We start from the raw sequence: 7,971 nt of genomic DNA on the forward strand, positions 1-7,971 counted from the left end.
TGACTCTACTACCCAAAACAATTTAAAGATTCTGTGTAATCCCTATCAAACTGCCACTGGCATTTTTCACAGAACTAGAACAAAAAATTTCACAATTTGTATGGAAACACAAAAGACCCCAAAGAGCCAAAACAATCTTGAGCAAGAAAATGGAACTGGAGTAATCTGGCTCCCAGACTTCAGACTATAATACAAAGTAACAGTAATCAAGAGAATATGGTACTGGCACAAAAACAAAACTATAAATCAATGGAAGAGGATAGAAAGCCCAGAGTTAAAGACATGCACATATGGTCACCTTATCTTTTATCAAGGAGGCAAGAATATACAATGGAGAAAAGACAACCTCTTCAATTAGTGGTGCTGGGAAAATTGGAAAGCTACATGTAAAAGAATGAAATTCAAACACTCCCTAACACTATACACAAAAATAAACTCAAATGGATTAAAGACCTAAATGTAAGGCCAGACACTATCAAATTATTAGAGGAAAACATAGGCAGAAAACTCTATGACATAAATCACAGCAAGACACTTTTTGACCCACCTCCTAGAGAAATAGAAATAATAAAAACAAAAATAAACAAATGGGACCTAATGAAACTTAAACCTTTTGCACAACAAAGTAAACCATAAACAAGATGAAAAGACAACCCTCAAAATGGGAGAAAATATTTGCAAATGAAACAAAGGATTTATCTCCAAATTTTATAAGCAGCACATGCAGCTCAATATCAAAAAAACAAACAACCCAATCCAAAAATGGGCAGAACACGTAAATAGAACATTTCACCAAAGAAGATACACAGATTGCCAACAAACACATGAAAGAATGCTCAACATCATTAATCATTAGAGAAATGCAAATCAAAACTACAATGTGATATCATCTCACACCAGTCAGAATGGCCATCATCAAAAAATTTACAAACAATAAATGCTGGAGGGTGTGGAGGAAATGGTACCCTCATACACTGTTGGTGGGAATGTAAACTGATACAGCCCCTATGGAGAACAGTGTGGAGTTTCCTTAAAAAACTAAAAATAGAACTACCATATGACCCAGCAATCCCACTACTGGGCATACAGCATTAGAAAATTATAATTCAAAGAGTCATGTACCACAATGTACATTGCAGCTCTATTTACAATAGCCAGGACATGGAAGTAACCTAAATGTCCATCGATGGATGAATGGATAAAGAAGATGTGGCACATATATACAATGGAATATTATGTAGCCATAAAAATGAAATTGAGTTATTTGTAATGAGGTGTTTGGACCTAGAGTTAGTCATACAGAGTGAAGTAAGTCTGAAAGAGAACAACAAATACCGTATACTAACATGCATACATGAAATCTAAAAAACAAAGTTCATGAACAACCTAGGGGCAAGACGGGAATAAAGATGCAGACCTACTAGAGAATGGACTTGAGGACATGGGTATGGGGAAGGGCAAGCTGGGACAAAGTGAGAGAGTGGTAGTGTATATATCGACATATATACACTACCAAATGTAAAATAGATAGCTAGTGGGAAACAGTCACATAGCACAAGGAGATCATCTCAGTGCTTTGTGACCAACTAGAAGGGTGGGATAAGGAGGGTGGGAGGGAAGGAGACACAAGAGAGAAGAGATATGGGGATATATGTATATGTATAACTGATTCACTTTGTTATCAAGCAGAAATTAACAAACCATTATAAAGCAATTATACTCCAATAAAAATGTTAAAAAAAAAAAGAAAAAAAAAAGAAAGCTTGTGTTTCCGTATTTATTTTCATTTTGGATGATCTGTCCATTGTTGAAAGGGGGGTGTTAAAGTTCCCAACAATGATTGTGTTATTTTTGATTTCCCCTTTTATGGCTGTTAGCCATTTGCCTTATGTATTGAGGTGCTCCTATGTTGGGTGTATAGATATTTACAATTGTTATATTTTCTAAGATTGATCCCATGATCATTATGTAGTGTCCTTGTCTTTTGTAATAGTTTTTATTTTGAAGTCCATTTTGTCTGATATGAGAATTGCTACTCCAGCTTTCTTTTGATTTCCATTTGCATGGAATATCTTTTTCTATCCCCTCACTTTCATTCTGTATGTGTCCCTAGGTCTGAAGTGGGTCTCTTGTAGATAGCATATATACAGGTCTTGTTTTTATATCCATTTGGCCAGTCTATGTCTTTTGGTTGGAGCATTTAATCCATTTATATTTAAGGTAATTATCAATATGTAATTTCCTATTACCATTTTCTTAATTTTTTTGGTTTGTTTTTGTTGGTCTTTTCCTTCTCTTGTGTTTCCTGCCTAGAGAAGTTCCTTTAGCATTTGTTGTAAAGCTGGTTTGATGGTGCTGAATTCTTTTACATTTTGCTTGTCTGTAAAAGTTTTAACTTCTCTATCGAATGTGAATTGGATCCTTGCTGGGTAGAGTAATCTTGGCTGTAGGTTTTTCCCTTTCATCCCTTTAAATATGTCCTGCCACTCCTTTGTAGCTTGCAGAATTTCTGCTGAAAGATCAGCTGCTAACGTTATGGGGATTCCATTTTATGTTACTTTTTGCTTTTCCTTTGGTGCTTTTAATATTTTTTCTTTGAATTTAATTTTAGTAGTTTGATTAATATGTGTCTTCACATGTTTCTCTTTGGATTTATCCTGTATGGGACTCTCTGTGCTTCCTGGATTTGAATGACTATTTCCTTTCCCATGTTAGTGATATTTTCAACTATAATCTCTTCAAATATTTTCTCAGACACTTTTTTTTTTATCTTCTATTTCTGGGACCCCTGCAATTCGAATGTTGGTGCATTTCTTGTTGTCCTAGAGGTCTCTGAGACTTTCCTCAATTCTTTTAATTATTTTTCTTTATTCTGCTCTGTGGTAGTTACTTCCATTATTTTATTTTCCAGGTTATTTATCCATTCTTCTGCCTCATTTATTCTGCTATTGCTTCCTTCTAGAGAATTTTAAATTTCATTTATTGTTCTGTTCATCATTGTTTGTTTGCTCCTTAGTTCTTCTAGGTCCATGTTAAACATTTCTTGTATTTTCTCCATCCTATTTCTAAGATTCTGGATCATCTTTACTATCATTACTGTGAATTCCTTTTCAGGTAGACTGCCTGTTTCCTTTTCATTTGTTTGGTCTGGTGGGTTTTACCTTGCTCCTTCTTCTGCTACATATTTCTCTGTCTTCTCATTTTGTTTAACTTGCTGTGTTTGTAAGTCTGTTTAACTTACTCCACCAGGTGTGTTGACTTCCGAGTTTCCTTTTAAAGTTACAAGTAAGATCATATCTCTCCCATAATCTTAGTATATCACCCAGTGACCCCACCCCACGTTGTTTCTTAATGTGAAATTATCATTTTGTTCACATAAACATCTATATGTCATTTTTATATTGGCTTTCTTAGTAATTTCTCCAAACCATAAAGAACATAAATATCTCTCAACTGGTAAATTGGTAAAGAACTAAAACAGGGAATTTCCTGGGAGTCCAGTGGTTAGGACTCTGCACTTTCATTGTGAAGGGCCTAGGTTCAATCTCTGGTTGGGGCACAGCCAAAAAATAAGAAAACAAAAATGAATGTGTTACACCCAAACAGTATAATATTCTTCAGCAATAAAACCTTGTGAAACTTATACACAAGACAATAAATGCATTATGATAAATTAAATAAGCTATATTCAAAAGTCAACATACAGGACAATCTCATTCATATGACATTGTGTTATAGGTAAAACTCTGGGAAAAAAAAAAACTCAATAGATGTTTGTAATGGTTATGTGTTGGGGGATGTTTTGAAAGAAGAGTGCCTGAAGTAATTTTTGAGTGTGTTGAATGTGTTCTGCATCTTGATTGTGTTGCTGTTATATGAATGTATTCTTCATCAAACATTCAGAAATATATATTAAAAGTAATTTTACCACATGTAATTATACCCTAATGTTATATATTTCTAAAAAAATGAAAAAGAAAGAACACTGTGTTTAACATTATGCAAGTTCAAGCTGGGAAATGTCTTTTCCTAATCCTGCTTAATCCTGGATCTTGTGCATGTCATCTCACACACCAAGGCTTAAGCTGTGAGGAGTTTTTAAAATGTGCATTTCACTCATTTTCAAGTATAGTACTGACTCAGAAAACTTTTTTCTTACATGCTGACTTTATAATATAATCTGTGAGTACTAGAGAACTCTTATGCAAACAAATCACTAAACATCATCTCTGTGATAGCTCTGAGATGATCATATGTGAAGGCGCCTACTCACTTCTGGTGATCTTTAGGAACAGCAAGGAGAAGTTTTCATGAATAAAGAAGTAAACCATAAAAGTGGTTGGATGGAGAAGTGTTCCTGTAAAAGTAAAGGATATACAAATATGTACAGATTTTATAGTGTGTTTGGCTATGGCAAAATAGTTCAGAATTTCTGCAATACAGAATGTTTTGAAGGAGAAGGTAAGCATCATTCCTAGAAAAGTTTATTACTTTTGTCATGTCAACAAGACATTCATCAGCTACTTTCTCATTTTTTTCCCCCCATGGGATTCTTTTGCTTCACTATCTCTTCACCACATTAATGGTAGAAACAATGAGCGAAAGAATTCTGGTGTAAAGGACAAAAAGGATGTTTTTGTTTTTTGTTTCCCCCCACTCCCCTCATTGGTGACTTAATTACCATGTGATGTTCTGCTCCAGCACCAACATTTGGGGAAGAAAAAAAGTTTTATGTATAAGCTAGTTAACAAATTTAGTTTAAAAAGTTGGGCTAAAAATTTATTTATTACTGCCAGTTAAATCTATACCTTATCATTCTTAACATAAGTAATTACATTTATTTACCACTAAAATAGTTTAAATTATTTTTGTAGGCAAACTTTTAGACTTTGAAAGCAGGTCTGAAGTTAAAAATCATGATAACTATATTTTATTCTAATTTCAAATAGTATCCCTGTTGTATTTAAATATAATTGCAGAAGATATTAGCATTTTGTGAAAAAAATCACTTTGAATTTTCTATTATTTTTATAGCAATTAAATGCTTTTAAGAACAAATTAAGACTTTTAAAATGGTGTAAAAGGGCTTCCCTGGTGGTGCAGTGGTTGAGAGTTTGCCTGCTGATGTGGGAGACATGAGTTTGTGACCTGGTCCGGGGGGATCCCACATGCCGCGGAGCGGCTGGGCCAGTGAGCCATGGCCACTGAGCCTGCACGTCTGGAGCCTGTGCTCTGCAACGGGAGAGGCCACAGTGGTGAGATGCCCGCATACCACAAAAAATAAATAAATAAGTAAAAATAAAAAAATAAATAAAATGGTGTAAAACTTAGTTTAGAATCAGCATTGTTTCTTCAGTCTTTTTCACAATTTTCTTGTGCTTGTTTTTTTCAAAAATTCTTTAGATGTTTATCAATTTGCCTTTTAATTTTGTTGCTTCAAATCAATCTTCAATCACAATTTCACGCTATACAAAAACAATAAGATGTTGCCACTGATTGTGGAATAAATTGCAGCTATTCTATTTATAAAATATGTATAAAAATGAAATAAATACCTTTCAATACCAAGGTTGTCCATTAAGTTTATTTGCTTTAAAGTCCCCTTTCAGTAACTGATTTTTTTAATTATTTGTATCAAGCTTAATAATAGGTATGGTATAATTAAACAAAATATCTAGTCTTTAAAGGTATTTTGTATCTATTAATCTTGTTTTCAGATTTCCTCAGCTGAATAAACATATAGATAATGAACAAAAAATTTAAGGTAAAACATTTTTAAGTGTATGTATTAAGTGTTCCCTCTCTCCAGGTGCTGCTTGCATTTGTCAGTGGACTAGTCAGCAAATAAAATGTGAACTATGCTATAACAACTGAGATCTGGCTTTCATGATTAAATGTTTGTCAACAGATTTGTTGGGGCTGTTTAAAAAATAAATGAAGAGAATTAGGAAAGTTGAATTAAATTCCATCATAGTAAATCAAATATGCAGAATAGTAAAGGGATTACAAAAAGCTACTGGGGTTATGTGATCAATTTCAACAATTGTGCATAGCAATTAGTTCCCAATGCCAGACTGTAAACTATATAATGTCAAAATAAAGATTATGTGAAGGGTGACACCTCTTTCTTCATGATTATTAGGAATTTAAGTCTTTTGTGTTCACACTAAAATGTCTTTACATTTCTGAAGTGATAGCTTAAATAGAAATTTCTTCTTTTTCTTAATATTTCTACTTGGAAAATATAAAGAATGCTACTTAAAAGGTCACTAAATCCAAAAACGTTGTGACAAATAAGGGACAGTCAATATGCTCCTTCTCCTTTGGAAGTTGATACAGTTACAGAAAAATAATCTGGGGTGCTGTGGCTTTCTCTGAACTAATTATTAAACATTCTAATATAAAAATATTACACATAAATTATAATCTTTAGTATTCTTCAAAATAACTTGTTTATATGAATTTTTATTTGAAGAATTTCTAATGGAATTCTAATTAAATAAGACTTACTGCATATGCATTTATCAGTTCTACCTTTTCCCTAAGATGCCACTTAGTGATATTATAGAAAAGGAAAGTATATGTGCTTTCAATAGGAAAAATAATTAGAAAGAGAAAAAATTCAGAAGAAATTTTAACAGATTGTAAGAATATTAAATGAAGATAGAGGAGTGCTAACAGATGAAATAAGTTGGCATAAGGTACAGCTTAGAACATTACACAGCGTTCTTCAGAGAAGATCAGTGATCCTGCCCAAAGAAGCTAGGGGAGGCTTTGGATTGGGAAACACTAGGAATATCAGAGGTAAGTCATGAAGTTGAAAACCAGGGAAATTATTTGAAGTTACACAAGACAGTTAAACTATCAATTTCCCTCCCTCACTTCATATTGAGAATGCCAAAGAGCTATGAATCAATATTTTCATATAGAAACTGTACCTGGAGCAAAGACTTCCACTTAAAGTGCAGCAAGGCAACTAGCTCTGAGACCAGACTCAGAAAATGAAAAATGACTTTGGAAATATCCTTCCCACATAAACAGAGTCCTTAGTCCCAAATGCTAAACATCATTCTTAAATATAATTGGAGTGTTTTGGATCAACAGATGTTAAATTAAATGAACAAGATGAAAAAAGATAAACAAATGATTAAACAATAAATCTGTGACTGAAGAAATAGAAATAATTCCAGGAGGAGAATAGAATTTTTAGAGATCTGCTATTCACAGAGTCAACAAGCAGATATTAAAATTCTAAAGGAGAACAGAGTGTTACAAAAAGTCTTTGTAAAAGTGTATACAAATATTTTAAAACATATATATATATATATATATATATATACACAATATTCAAATTAAGAGATAGATTTCCAGTTTCAGGTCTAATATGTTAAAAAAAATTGGAAATTGTCCAAGCATAATAATAAGAAAAAAGCTGAATGAGCTAAAGATCAACACTTTTTATTAGAATATCAGAAAACCAAAGTCAAAGATAAAACCCTATCTAGATATCTGAAGAAACAGGTGAATCTAGAGACCAAAAGATGATTCTTGGAAAGGAGCCATAAAATTAATACATTGGTAAATTGATAAAATTGATAAACCTCTGGCCAGTTTAACAAAGGAGAAAAAAGAGAAAAGACACAGTTTATCAATATCAGAAATAAAAGAGGAACATATTTACTGATCCTAGACATAAAAATAATAAAGGAATATGCAACTCATTATCCATAGATTTGATAACTTAGATGAAACGGACCAATTTCTTATATGGCACAAACTTCAAAATTCATACAGGAGAAATATATAATCTTAATATCTATATCTATTAATGAAATTAAACCAATAATTAGTAACCTTCCAGCAAAGAAAGCACCAGGTACAGATGGTTTCACTGGTGAATCTTGCCAAACATTTAAAAAATAAATGATACCAATTTTCCACAAACTCATCCATGAAATACAAGCAGCAGGA

Source organism: Lipotes vexillifer, unplaced genomic scaffold (assembly GCF_000442215.2).
Source record: "Lipotes vexillifer unplaced genomic scaffold, Lipotes_vexillifer_v1.1 scaffold133, whole genome shotgun sequence".
Classification (NCBI taxonomy): domain Eukaryota; kingdom Metazoa; phylum Chordata; class Mammalia; order Artiodactyla; family Lipotidae; genus Lipotes; species Lipotes vexillifer.